Source organism: Indicator indicator (genome assembly GCF_027791375.1).
Source record: "Indicator indicator isolate 239-I01 chromosome Z unlocalized genomic scaffold, UM_Iind_1.1 iindZ_random_scaffold_108, whole genome shotgun sequence".
NCBI classification, from domain to species: domain Eukaryota; kingdom Metazoa; phylum Chordata; class Aves; order Piciformes; family Indicatoridae; genus Indicator; species Indicator indicator.
In genome coordinates this window covers 78,523-92,469 of record NW_026539152.1, presented here as the reverse complement: position 1 = coordinate 92,469, position 13,947 = coordinate 78,523, and the positions used below count along the sequence as shown (strand labels likewise).

The following is a 13,947-nucleotide window of genomic DNA, read 5'->3' as shown; positions in this document are numbered from 1 at the left end:
CAGGGACAGGGACAGGCTCTGCTCAGCTGCACCCTGGGGTAGGCCAAGGGGCAAGGGATGGAAAGTGCAGCACAGGAGGTTCCACCTCAGCAGGAGGAGGAACTTCTGCCCTGGGAGGCTGCCAGAGGCCTGGAGCAGGCTGCCCAGAGAGGTTGTGGAGTCTCCTTCTCTGGAGCCTTTGCAGCCCTGTCTGGATGTGTTCCTGTGGGACCTGTGCTGGGTTCTGTGCTCCTGCTCTGGCAGGGGGCTTGGACTGGAGGATCTCTGGAGGTCCCTTCCAACCCCTAACATCCTGTGAGCCTATGATCTGCTTGCTAACAGCTCATTCACATCTGTTACAGCTTTTAAAGGTTATGCTTAATTGTAAATAAGACTTAGACTTTTTTCCGGAGGACTCAGTCCAGGGGCTGGACAAATTTGTCTAAGAGGCTGAGCAAATTAACAGAGACAAGTTTATTTCACAGAATCACAGAAACATTCAGGTTGAAAAAGATCCTCACGATCACCAAGTCCAACCATTAACCCTACTCTGCAAGGGTCAGCCCTAAACCATATCCCCAAGCACCACATCCAAACCACCTTTAAACACACCCAGGGTTGGTGACTCAACCACCAACCTGGGCAGCACATTCCAGTGCCTGACCACTCTTGCTGTCCAGTCTAAACCTACCCTGTCATACCTTGAGGCCATTCCCTCTTACTCTATCACTCATCACCTGTGAGGAGAGACCAGCACCAACCTCTCTATGATGTCCTTTCAGGTAGCTGCAGACAGCAATGAGGTCTCCCCTCAGCCTCCTCCCCTCCAAACTAACCATCCCCAGCTCCCTCAGTCGCTCCTCATAAGATTTATTCTCCAAGCCCTTCCCCAGCTTCGTGCCCTCTTCTGCACTGGCTGCAGCACCTCCACATCTCTCCCATTTCATTGGTTCTGCAAATTTCTATATAGTTTAGGAACACAGAGTGTATTCTCTCTTTTCTGCTTCTGGCTGGCTTGCTTGTTTCTCTCTACCTCTGTTCTCTGACTTTGGTTGCTTGGCCTGGTCGTTCTTGTTTAGGCTATGGTAAGAACTGACTGGGATGGGTAGAGGCAGTTTGTTAGCTGTGGGCTGGCCAGGGGAGTGTGAGTTTGTACAAGGGGGGTATTCTGATGTTGTTGAACTGCAAATATATGTAAGTATACCTTGTATAGGTCTATTGCCCTTTATACTTTTATATTTTGGTCCACTTTAGTAAACACAATTTCATTCTGCTTCCAAAAATTCTCAGTTAGTGTGGTAAATTTACTCTAGGGGTAAATCTACTCTGGGGGTAAATTTCCAATTTTTTGGGGTGCACATCCAACCCATAACAACCTCCCACCTTCACACATCTGTTTCCCCCATTCCTGACATTGTGATGCTGGATTTATTAGGGCTCTACCAAAGTAACACTGAAAAACACACAACTGTGATAGATCTCATCTCAAACATAAAGGACACTCTGAACATCTCCTGAACATCTCCAAGGGCTTGCAGAGACAGCACAAAATGAACACTTGCTGGTCTTTTCATGATTGGACCATGTAGCCCAGCACTGGGAAGCCTGTTCCTCACACCTGTTCCTCATGGCAGCCTAACCACAAACCTCTGCTGCTTGGTATTTGTCTGGAGAACCATGAACAGGCTTCAGCTGAACATCAGCTGCTAATATTTTGTATTTAATTTCCCCTCCAAAGCCTTCCCTCAAGACCTCAAGAGTTTTCTCAACAAAATATGAGCAATTAGTTGTGAAACTTGCTCAACCAGCCTATTGCTGAGCTATTAGAATTCTAGAATCAAAGAATGATCTTGCTTGAAAGAGGCCTTTAGGAGATCATCAAGTCTAACTCTTAGGCCAGCACTGTCAGGTCACCAGTAAACCATGTCCCTCAGCACCACAGCTACGTGGCTTTTAAGTCCCTGGAGGAATGGGGACTCCACTTTTAACTGCCCTGGGCAGTTAGAAAACATGTCACACTTTGGTGCAAACCACAACTTTGTGATGGTTCCAGCAAGAGAGGACTGGTGAGCTGACTTCCAGCCATGCTTATATTCCTCAGGGATTAATGCATAAAGTACATCTTAATGCAGCTCCACTGCTCTCCTGGGCATCCACCAGCAGGAAGGCCAGAGGAAGCTGCAACTGCTCCAGCTATCAGGCAGTAAACATCACCTGTGAACCCAGCACAACCTCACCTAGGCAGTCAACAACCAGGAGCCAGCTCCCTGTGACTCATCTCAGGTGGGGACAGCCTCCACAGCTCACCTAGGACTTGCTAAGTCACAGCTGTGTACTTCCCACACGCCTTGGCAAAGCCACCACGACTCCCTTGCAGGCAGCCAGTTGGCAGGATCCTGGCACAGGGCTGCCAATGTGGCAGTCTGACACCTTTAGACTGCCATGGGGGCATGACAAAGCTCTTTCTGCAGCACGAGCCATCAGGCAGATGAGCCCAGCAGAGGAAAACTCTGCCAGCTCCGAAGTGAGGAAGGAAGACCAAGCACCAAATGCAGAAGCATGGTGGGCAAACTCACAGAAGCAGTTGCCAGGATCCTGGTTTATCTCTGAGTCAAGGAAGAGAGAAGCTTGATCACCTTCATGGACAGCCATGGACAGCTCAGCACTTGCTGAGCTCCAGCAGAGAACATTCCATGCTGGCTATGAGTAGGATGCAAGACCTAAAGCTCGTGTCAGCTACAAGGGAAGGAGCAGGCAGAGAGGCTTTGGCATGGGCTGCCAAGTGGGGATGTACAGACTACTCATCATTAGAGGTGAGGGAGAAGAAGAAAGAGGCAGCAACCAAGACCTCTGCCAGCAAGCACTGTCCCTGCAAAAGGAGCTCTGAAAATGCAAAGGTGGATTGGCTTCATGTCTTGAAACAACTTTGGGGCAACCTGATCTAGTTGAGGATGCTCCTGCTTACTGGACTAGATGGCCTTGGAAGGTCCCTTCCAACCCAGACCATCCTGTGATTCTGTGAAACCCATTTTCTTCTAAGATTCATCACTGAGACCTCTATTACCAATTCTGACCTCTTCCACAACTTCTCCACATCAACTACGTGGCTGTGCCTGGCTGGAGGAGGCAGAGACCAAAACACCAAGCTGTTTATCAAAGAAGCAATCCAGATTCACAGTCTTCACATCACATATTGCCTTCTAGGTGTCATCCTGAGTGGTTTCTTCCTCCTTTGAGCTTCCCTTTCTTCAAAAGTATCATCACTGAACCTGCTGAGAAAAACCACAGCCAGCACCACTAACAGCTACTGCAGCCACTCTACCAGGTCATGCTTGTACAGAGTTTGCCCTGATGGCTGCTGTGCTGCTGCATTTATTAAATGCAGGTCAGGTGAGCTCTCCATGGCACAAGAAAACTTCTGGAGTTGTTATGAGAGCAATAAAATAATGAGAGAGCTGCTGGCTTCCAAGTAAGACAGCAAAGCCACTCAAGCTCCTTTGTTTGCAGCAAGTCCATTGGGGTTTTTTTTGGTGGAGAATGCATGCTGACTGAACCAGAGAACAGTTTGGGGCTGGAAGGGACCTTTAAAGGTCATCTAGTCCAATACTCGTGCCTGGCATTCTGGGAGAGTGCAGCCTCAGCTGCTGGAGGTGTCCCCATGGGATGTCAGACCCTGCACAGCCCATTCAGGGTTTTACTCAAGAGGATGCATTGGGGATGATGTAAAATCATAGAATCACACAACGGTTTGAAAGGGACGTCTGCAACTACAGCAGGTTGCTCACAGCCACAAACAACCTCACCAGGGATGGGACATCTCCCACCTCTCTGGACAACCTGGGACAGGCTCTCACCACCCTCACTCTCAAACATTTCTTCCTTCTCTCCACTCTCAATCTCCCTCTTGCAGTTCAAACCATCACCCCTTGGCCTTTCACAACAGGACCTGACAAAAACTCTGTCCCCAGCTTTCTTCCAGCCCCCTTGAAGCACTGCAAGGCCACCAGAAGGTCTCCCTGGAGCCTTCTCTTCTGCAGGCTGCCCAAGCCCAACTCTCTCAGCCTGGAGCCTCCCAGCAGAGCCCTTCCAGCCCTGCCAGCATTGCTGTGGTCTTCTCTGGCCCTGCTCCAACAGGTCACTGTCTGTGCTGTACTGAAGAAAAAATCAGATATTTCTTTTCTAGCTCCAAGAACACAGACTACAGAGACTTTCCCGTCTTTGGTGTCCAAGCTACCCAGCTGCTGGCACCAGCAGGGAAGGACAGACAAACCCCAAGGAGCTTGGCAGCAAAGAGGCTGCTCAGTGAGAAGAACTGGTTAAAACCAGGCAGAAAGTGCTTCTGTTCAGTATGGAATAAAACCTGCAATGGTTGACCACTGTGCAGGTGCAGCATGCAACAGAGTGGCTTCAAACAAGGTCCATTCTGGCAGCATCAGCACAGAAGAAAACGATTGTGGGAATGAAGAGCAGGCAAAGTGAAATGTTGTGGGTGAATCCCAGCTCCTCCTGGGGCTCCTGTGCTCCTCAGGGCTGCCACCATGGCCTCTTCTGCTGGTACAACTCTCAGCAGTGCTTTTCTCCCCATGGCAAACAAATCATGTGCTGCATGGGCTGGCACACAACACACTCATGTTCATCCAGCAGGGCTTACAAAGGGAATTAGGCTCCAGTGATAGATGCCTGTGGATGCCTGTGCTACCACCTAAAATCAGCTATAAGGCATTTTAAAATGGCACTTCCCAACCTTCAGTCCCATGGGTCTGCACCACTTCTGTCTCTGTGCTTTGAGAAGCCTGGAAAACTCATACAGTGATGTGAGCTAGAGTCTCTATCAATCAGAGACACTGGCAAAGACATTCAGACACAGAAGTCCAAGCAGAACAAAGGCAAGGATGATTTCTTCCATGTAAGAGGCAAGAACACATCAAAAGTTGAAGGATGCCAGTCTTGGTGGCACCTGATACAGCCTATGGTCTGTTGTTTGCCTGTGCAACCTGAATGCTTTGCTTCACTTTGCTAATTCAATGTGTCATCTCCAAGCAGCAATACCTGTTCAGAAGCTGCTTTGCAGATGAGAAACTCACCTCCTCTTGTGCAGACATTTGTCATGTAATGAGTAACACCCATCAAGACTCTCAGCCCTGGTCACACACCCAGCAGGAGCGGGTTGAGGCACCCAGCCCACGAAAACAAATCAGACACTCACAGAATCCCAGTATGGTGTGAGAGGGACAGGACCTCAGGAGATCATCCAGACCTCCTGCTCCAGCAGGGCACCCACAGCAGCTTGCCCAGCAGCACAAGGATCAGGGGGGGTTGCAAGCTCTCCACACAAGGACACTCCACAACCTCTCTGGGCAGCCTGCTCCAGCCCTCCACCACCCTCACAACAAACAACTTTCTCCTCCTGTTCAGGTGGAGCCTCCTGGGTGCCACTTTGTGCCCCTTGCCCCTTGGCCTGTCCCTGGGCACCACTGCAAAGAGTCTGGCCCCAGCCTCTTGCCCCCCCCCCAGCCTTTCTCTCTTGTTGAGCATTGCTCAGATGCCCTCTGGGGCTGCTCTTCTCCAGGCTCAACAGCCCCAGGGATCTCAGAGAGTTTCCTCCTCACAGAGATGCTTCAGGCCCTTCAGCAGCTTTTGGAGCCTCTGCTGGACTCTCACCCCCTGGGGGGTAAGGGGAGCCAGAGAGGGAGAAGCTTATTAGCTTCCCCTGGTCTTTGGCCAGGGGAGTTCTTGTGCTGTTCATTAATTGTAAATCCCTAAATACTGCACATTTGTACCTATCCATTGCATGTCATTGTAGATTGTAGTTTAGCTTGTAAATAGAGCTTTCATTGGCTTCCAGCTGAGCTGGTCTGGCAAAGTTAATGTTGGGGGGGGATTTTCAACCCACCACCTCCCTTCACAGGTCAAGTTGAGACACAGTTGAACCCAAGGACAGCTATTTGGTCAGGCACTTGGAACAGGCTGCCTAGGGAGGTGGTGAAGTCACCATCCCTGGAGGTGTTCAAGGAACAAGTAGATGTGGTACTCTGGGACATGGTCTAGTGGTCACGGAGGTGTTGGGTAGAAGGTTGGACTTAATGATCTTAGAGGTCATGATTTCATGATTCTATGACAAAGATGGTTCTCATCACCAGTTCACACAACCCCTCTGTCTGTCTGTCAAGGGCATCTGAGTGCATCTGTAGACATCCAAGACCCATAGTCTTCACCAACGTTGATTGAAAGCAGAAGTGTTTGAAGACAAAGAGATGCCAAATGTTCTCCAGACCTGAACACAGCCAAATGTCTTCCAAAGACAACCTTCTTTAAAGCAGTAACCTCAAGCCCACGAGAAGATACTTAGAAATTACAGGACTCATTTCCACTATTCACAGAATTGTCAGGGTTGGAAGGGACCTCAAGGAGCACCCAGATCCAACCCCCTGCCACTAACAGGGACACCTCACACTACAGCAGGTTGCTCACAGCCACCTCCAGCCTGGCTGCAAAAACCTCCAGGCATGAGGCTTCCACCACCTCCCTGGGCAACCTCTGCCAGTCTCTCACCACCCTCAGGGGGAAGAATTTCTTCCTAACATCCAATCTGAATCTTCCCTCCTCTAGCTTGGATCCATTCCCCCCAGTCCTATTACTACCTAACACCCCCATTCCCCCCAGTCCTATTACTACCTAACACCCTACAAAGTCCCTCCCCAGCTTTTCTGTAGCCCCCTTCAGATACTGGAAGGCCACAAGAAGGTCTCCTGGGAGCCTTCTCCTCTCCAGCCTGCACAACCCCAACTCTCTCAGTTTGTCTCCAGAGCAGAGCAGCTCCAGCCCTCTGCTCATCCTCATGGCCCTTCTCTGGACACCTTCCAGCACCTCCAGATCCTTCCTGGAACAGAGGCTCCAGAACTGTTCCCAGAGCTCCAGGTGTGGTCTCAGCAGAGTGGAGCAGAGGGGGAGAATCACCTCCCTGGCCCTGCTGGCCACACTTCTCCTGCTGCAGCCCAGGCTCTGGTTGGCTTTCTGGGCTGCAAGTGCACATTGACAGCTCCTGTTGAGCTTCTCATCCACCAGCACCCCCAAGCTCTTTTCTTCAGGGCTGCTATCCAGCTTATATCAGTGCCTGGGATTGCCCTAAGTCAAATGCAGGACCCTGTGCTTGGTCTTGTTGAACCATCATCTCTTTCAGAAAACCATCACAGCCAGCAGAAGCTTAATCAAACCACTGCACAACTTCATCCTGACCTCAGCAGCAAAAGCAAAACCAGCTGCACTAAACCTATGGCTCCTCTGAGACGGAAAAAAAAAAATAAAAGCAAATGAAGGTAGAGTCAGACTCTGCAAATAATGATCGGGGTCACTCCAGCTCTAATCCCAGGTCCGACACTAATTCTCCACATCGCATAACACAGTCAATGAGTCTCTCCAGAGTGGAAATCATATTTAACCTACTTTCTGGCTGCTTGGAGGATTAGTGCTCATAAAGCCATCTGAAGATTAAAAATGCTTCAAGTGCTGCAGTCTGAATCCAGCCTGACCACAAGAAGAACAGTCACAAAGCCCTGGTGCACAACAGGCTGGAGCGTGGTGCTGCCCTGTGCTGTCCAGGCTGAAAACAACCTCTTAGATTTGTTAGCAATAAGCCAAAATGCAGGAATTTAATGAGCACTGGATTGCATCCCCCCTCAAACTGCAGTCTGGAGCAACATCACTGGCAAGGCTGGCAGCAGCATGTTTTACTCATGGGCTTTAATTTTTAGAATAACACATCCCTGGCATCGGTGGTGAGTGCAGCCTCAGCTGCTGGGGGTGACCCCTGGGGGTGTCAGACCCTGCACAGCCCATCCAAGGTTTTACTCAAGAGGATCCATTGGGGATGATGTAGAATCATAGAATTCCAGAGTTGTTTGGGGTGGAAGGGACCTTTAAAGGTCATCTAGTCCAATACTCATGCGTGGCATGGGGGGTGAGTGCAGCCTCAGCTGCTGGAGGTGTCCCCAGGGGATATCAGACCCTGCACAGCCCATCCAGGATTTTACTCAAGAGGATGCATTGGGGATGATGTAGAACCATAGAGTCCCAGAGTGGTTTGGGTTGGGAGGGAGCTTTAAATATCATCTACTCCAAATCCCCTCCAGTCAGCAGGGACATCTGCAAATAGAGCAGGTTGCTCACAGCCACAACCAACCTCAGCTGGAATGTTTCCAGGGATGGGACATCTCCCACCTCTCTGGGCAGCCTGGCACAGGCTCTCACTACCCTCAGTGTCAAGCATTTCTTCCCTCTCTCCACCCTCAATCTTCCTCTTTTAGTTCAAATCATCACCCCTTGGCCTGTCACAACAGACCCTGCTCAAATGTCTGTCCCAATCTTTCTCCTAGGCCCCCTGAAGGTCCTGAAAGGCCACCAGAAGGTCTCCCTGGAGCCTTCTCTTCTCCAGGCTGACCAAATCCAACTCTCTCAGCCTGGCCTCAGAGCAGAAAGCTTCCAGCCCTCCCACAACATCCAGGCCTCCAACAGGTCCCTGTCTATGCTGTCCTGTGTGATGTACACTCAGGCTCTGTCCTGTGCAACTGCTGAGTTGATTTGCTCACAGACATTTGGGTTGTAGCAAGAAGCCAGAGAGAAAACAGGAGTCTGCATCTCTCTCAGTTACTGGGGGAAAAAAAAAAAGCCTAAAAATACCAGTTTGGCCCTAAATGGGAAAGGTTTGGCAGAAAGAATAGTGCTCAAAGTAGGGTTTGGCAGTAAGAATAGTGCTCAAAGTAGGGGTAAGATGCAAATTAACCTCTCCTGTGGCAGTCAGCAGCAGCGCCAAGTGTTCCCTTCCCCTCTGTGCAACACCATTTAACACACATTATCAACCTGACGTTTCCAAGGCTGAGATCAAATACCAAGCTGCAATTAAGATGTCTCTGCAGAGGTCAGAGTGTGTTTTATGCCATGCTCCAGCACACCCGTTACTTCTCCTGTAAAGAGCAGTGGGAGTCCCACTGGTCCCAGCTCATTAAGGTACTTCCTCACCAAGCGGCTTTGTGCAGCCGGCTGGAAATGCCCCTTCAACAAGGGAAGAAAATTCCCGCCTGCAAAATGCTGAGCTGTCTTGCAGCCCCTCCAACCCATTCCTGAGGGCAGGCAGGAGAGAGGGATGACCTTCTCCCAGGATTTATGCTTTGCATAGCCCCTTGGAGATGGAGAGCTCCTCGGCCACGCTGAAACAAGGTCAGCGGTTCCTTTGTGTGCCATTTCTAGCGGGAGGGAAAACAAGCACCCAGCCAATTTTATCAGCTCCCTGGCATGCTGATGCTCTTTTCTGCAATCCCTGGCACCCACCCAACCCACCCACAAGCAGCTGGCCCCTGTGGAGCGCTGCAGAGGGAGAAGGCTTTGTACTGTGTCATCAAATCATGCAAAGGTTTTGGTTTGGAAGAGATCTCGAAGATCATTGAGTCCAAACATTAACCCAGCACTGCCAGGTCACCACTGAACCATGGCCCTCAGCACCACAGCTACACAGCTTTGAAGTCTCTCCAGGGGGCTCCACTACTGCCCTGGGTCCAGTGTTCTCTCTAAAAGTATCACACAGGGGCAAGAAACATAGAATGGTTTGGACTGGAAGGGGCCTCCAAGATCACGTAAATCCAACCCCTCCACCATGGGCAGGGACATCTTCTGCTGGAGCAGGTTGCTTCAGGCCCTGTCAGGCTTTCTCCTGTCCAAGCCTGTGAGATGCTACACCACCAGTTCAGCTCTGTAGACACCAGTAAGACAAGCCAGATGTCCTTCCATACTATGGCTCTCGCAGAAAGAAGATCCTCCATCAATGCAACCCTCACCAGCCACCAACGCTTTCAAAACTCCTAACACAACCATCCAAATTAATTACAACTGATGTGCACTAAGGAAACCACAGAAGAACTTTCAGAAACCAGTGGGACCATCCCTGTGGGGGCTTTGGGTTCTCCACAGCTTCACTGAGGACACAGGATGGCAAGCAGTGACTGGGATGTGGGCAAGTGCAACTGCAAATCATTGTGCCCTGATGTTCACAGCAGTGTTGGGGAGCATTGTCATCACATGGGATGACTTTTGGTGTTGGAGCCTTCACACACTGAAGCTCCAACAGCTCTCCTGCAGCAGTAATTACCTGTCTGGTGTAGCCTTTTACAGCTACTTCCAAGCTGGTGATATTTCACACACCATCATTACTCTTGAGTCAGAAGCTGAACTTTCAGGACCTTAAGCTCTCCCCTGCAAGTGCTGTCCCATTATGTGTATTTATGATTTTTTCTGTGAGGGATGTCTCATTTATGATTAAAGCTGTTAGCAAATGGCATTGTCCTCATTCCAAACGCTCAAAAAGGACAAAAAAAAAAAATAAAAAAAAGGAACATTTAGTTGGTTGCTTTTCCTCAGGGGATCTCTGTTCTCACTTATAGCAGGGTGAGTAAGACTGCAGAATCTCTACTCTGGTTCTCAGGAAATGTTACCTGGAGTCTCTCTCTTGTTTTCTTCTACCTTTATATCACCTCTAGTAAAGTTGTGTCCAGCTGCTTTTGCAAACCCTGAGGTCTAACACCAGCACAGGCATGTTTATGTGATAGCTTTCCCAAACCTTCTCCCCATCTCACTGAAAAGATCCCACTTGGTTTGTCTACTTCTTGAATTTGTAGAATCAGAAACTGGTTTCAGTTGGAAGAGAACTTTAAAGCCCATCCAGTCCACCCCCCTGCACTCAGCAGGGACATCCCCAACCACAGCAGGTTGCTCACAGCCCCAAACAACCTCACCTGGAATGCTGCCAGGGATGGGACATCTCCCACCTCTCTGGGAAACCTGGGTCAGGCTCTCACCACTCTCAGCCTAAAACATTTCTTCCTTCTCTCCACTCTCAATCTCCCTCTTTCAGTTCAAACCATCACCCCTTGTCCTTTCACAACAGGACCTGACAAAAACTCTGTCCCCAGCTTTCTTCTAGGTCTCTTGAAGCACTGCAAGGCCACCAGAAGGTCTCCCTGGAGCCTTCTCTTCTGCAGGCTGCCCAAGCCCAACTCTCTCAGCCTGGAGCCTCCCAGCAGAGCCCTTCCAGCCCTGCCAGCATTGCTGTGGCCTCCTCTGGCCCTGCTCCACCAGCTCCCTGTCTGTGCTGTGCTGAGCACTCCAGAGCTGCCCCAGCCCTGCAGGGGGGGTCTCAGCAGAGCACAGCAGAGGGGCAGAATCCCCTCCCTGCCCCTGCTGCCCACACTGCTGGGGATCAGCCCAGCACAGGGCTGGCTCTGGGCTGGCAGTGCTTGGTGCTGGCTCATGTCCAGCTCTGCACCCCCAGCACCCCTGAGGCCTTCTCCACAGGGCTGCACTAATTCAAGGACATTAGTGTTTTCTTCTGACTCTTTTTTCTGACCAGAGCTTGAATTTTAGGATGCAACCTGCCACAAAGCCCAGCTGAGCAACAGTAACCCCACCCCAATCCAGCCTCATTCCCCAGAATCCCTAAACCCTTCCCTGCCTCTAACAGGAGACAGCATCCAGCCCTATTTATGGAGCCTGTCTGATTTCTCTTGCATCTCTGTCAGGAGGTTAATCTCTCTTTTAACTCCTGTCTGCTCTCTTATTGTACAGTTTTAAATCCTCTTTTAAAGCTTGAAATTTCAAGTGCTATCAAAGGACATCCCCCACCATGCCCACAGCCGCCCTCCTCCTCCTCCTCCTCTCCTCTATTAGGTTATGGGCAGAGTCAATGCAGCAATTTCTGCTCTTTTTCCAAAAACTCCAGCAGAAAGGAGAATGGTTGTGGCCATCCTCAGCCCCATCAGCACCTCAATCAGGACACAGATCATCTGTGGGTATTATCCAGTATCCACCAAGCTGCAGGCCAGACCAGCAGCCCCAACAGACAGAAGCTGAACTCACCCGTCCACCAAATCCCTCCTCCCTATCTTAATTTCCAACAACACTTCAAGATCATCTTCACCATGGTAAGAAGCAACTCCAGTCTAACCAGCAGGGTACCAAGACATCTGCTTTTCCACCAGCACTGCAAGGGTCAGTCAAGGTCTGCAGAGCCTTTTCATATTCAAACATTCTGCATTTTTGATTTAGCACAATTATACCAGGACCAGAGCAAGATACTTCTGTCTTGCAGCTTGCAGGCAGAGAATCACAGAGTGCTTTTGGTTGGAAGAGTTGCTTGAGATCATCCAGTCCAACCATTAACCCAGCACTGCCAGGTCACCACCAAACCACAGCCCTCAGCACCACAGCTACACAGCTTTGAAAGCCCTCTACAGATGGGGACTCCACCACTGCCCTAGGCAGCCCTGACCAATGCTTAACCAATTCTTCCGGAAAGAAATTGCTCCTCACCTTCAAACTAAACTTCCCTTGGTGCAGCTCGAGGCAGTTTCCTCTTGCCCTACCTCTTGTAACTTGGGAGAAGAGACCAACCCCTACCAGGCCCCAGCCTCCCTTCCCAGAGCTGTATAGGTCTGGGTCTCCCTTCAACCTTCTTCTCCCCAGGCTGAACAACCCCAGTTCCCTCAGCTGCTCCTCCCCAGCCCTGTTCTCTAGACCCTGCCCCAGCTTTGCAGCCCTTCTCTGGACCTGCTCCAGCTCCTCAATGTCCTTGTAGAGAGATTCACCTGCATCTGGGACAGCATCAGCCTGTGAACAGACTGTGGCATTTCTCCCAGTCCATACATTTCTTAAGAGGCTTTTGCAACTCTTTTATTATCCAACATCTTTTTCACTCCAAGACTTGAGCATGGCACTTATTTTGCCTTTAGATGCTGACACGACCTGCTGCCATGCCATGCCAGGGAAGAGGTCCATGGGTGTGATATGACATTGCTGTCATGATGAGATCCAGCTGTGCCAGCTGGAAAACACACTGAATGTTTAGCCAGAGGTTTATGATGCTTTCAAGGTTTGATTTATGATCTATGATTAAGACCTCAGTTCTTGCTCCTCATTTCTGAAAGGTGTTTTGAGCGCCCACTGAGGGCTTCAGAAAGCTTTTGGAGGGCTCCTTCTCCTGCCCCATCACCTGAGTGATGGGACAAATTCATCAAGAGGAGTGTGGGTCAGGGAGAGAAGTGAGAAGCAATCCCTGCTGCTGTTCGGAAAGCTGCTGGTCAGGCTGACTTCAGCAGAAACAAAGCTGGAAAGGGGAATTTCTGCCAGACTTGAGGCTTCTGCGCAGAGCAATGACACAGAAGGAAATCAGAGCCACTGCTGCGACTGAGGCACACAAGGGACCTTTTGTTCTCTAGGAGAAAAGCAAGAATTAATCAGCCAGGGCATCAGCAGCTGTGCTGGCTCCCCAGGCAACCTGGACCCTCCCTCTAGGCTTTTAGTTCACTTTCAGTAGCACAATGCTATCAATATCTAAAAGGTGGATGCAGGGCAACAGGATGAGGACAGTTCTTGTCAGTGGTACGCAGCAAGAGGACAACAGCACAAACTGGGACCCAGGAGGTGCTGTGAGGAGAAACTTCTTGACTTTGAGGGTGACAGAACTAGAGCAGGCTGCCCAGAGAGGTTGTGGAATCTCCTTCTCTGAAGAGATTCCAAAACTGACTGGATGTGATCCTGGGCAAACTGCTGTGCGTGCCCTGCTTCAGCAGGAAGGTTGGACTGGATGATCTCCAGAGGTCCCCTCCAACCCCTCACCATGCTGGGATTCTGTGATTCTGCAGCAGAAAAAGACATCAACACACAAGGCACCTTGTCAGGGCAATGGAGACCAAGATCAGAGCAGGAGGTGGTTGCACCGTCCTGTCCCAAAGCACAAATAGCTCCAAACACCTATGAGCAATCACTGAATGATCACAGAATCACAGACTGTATCAAATTGGAAGGTCATCTTGTTCAAGCCCCCTGCAGTGAGCAGGGACATCCCCAGGTAGATCAGGCAGCTCAGGGTCACATCTCTGGGCAACCTATTCCAGTGTTCCACCACCCTCAAGTAGAAAGATCCTT

General features: G+C 50.3%; 1 protein-coding gene across 1 annotated transcript in view; it reads right to left on the bottom strand.

The window, feature by feature from the left end:
* The window catches only part of LOC128979964 (unconventional myosin-Vb-like), a 93,475-nt gene that overhangs the window by 22,711 nt on the left and 56,817 nt on the right, over positions 1-13,947 (bottom strand). The gene's annotated exons all lie outside the window — the stretch shown is intronic.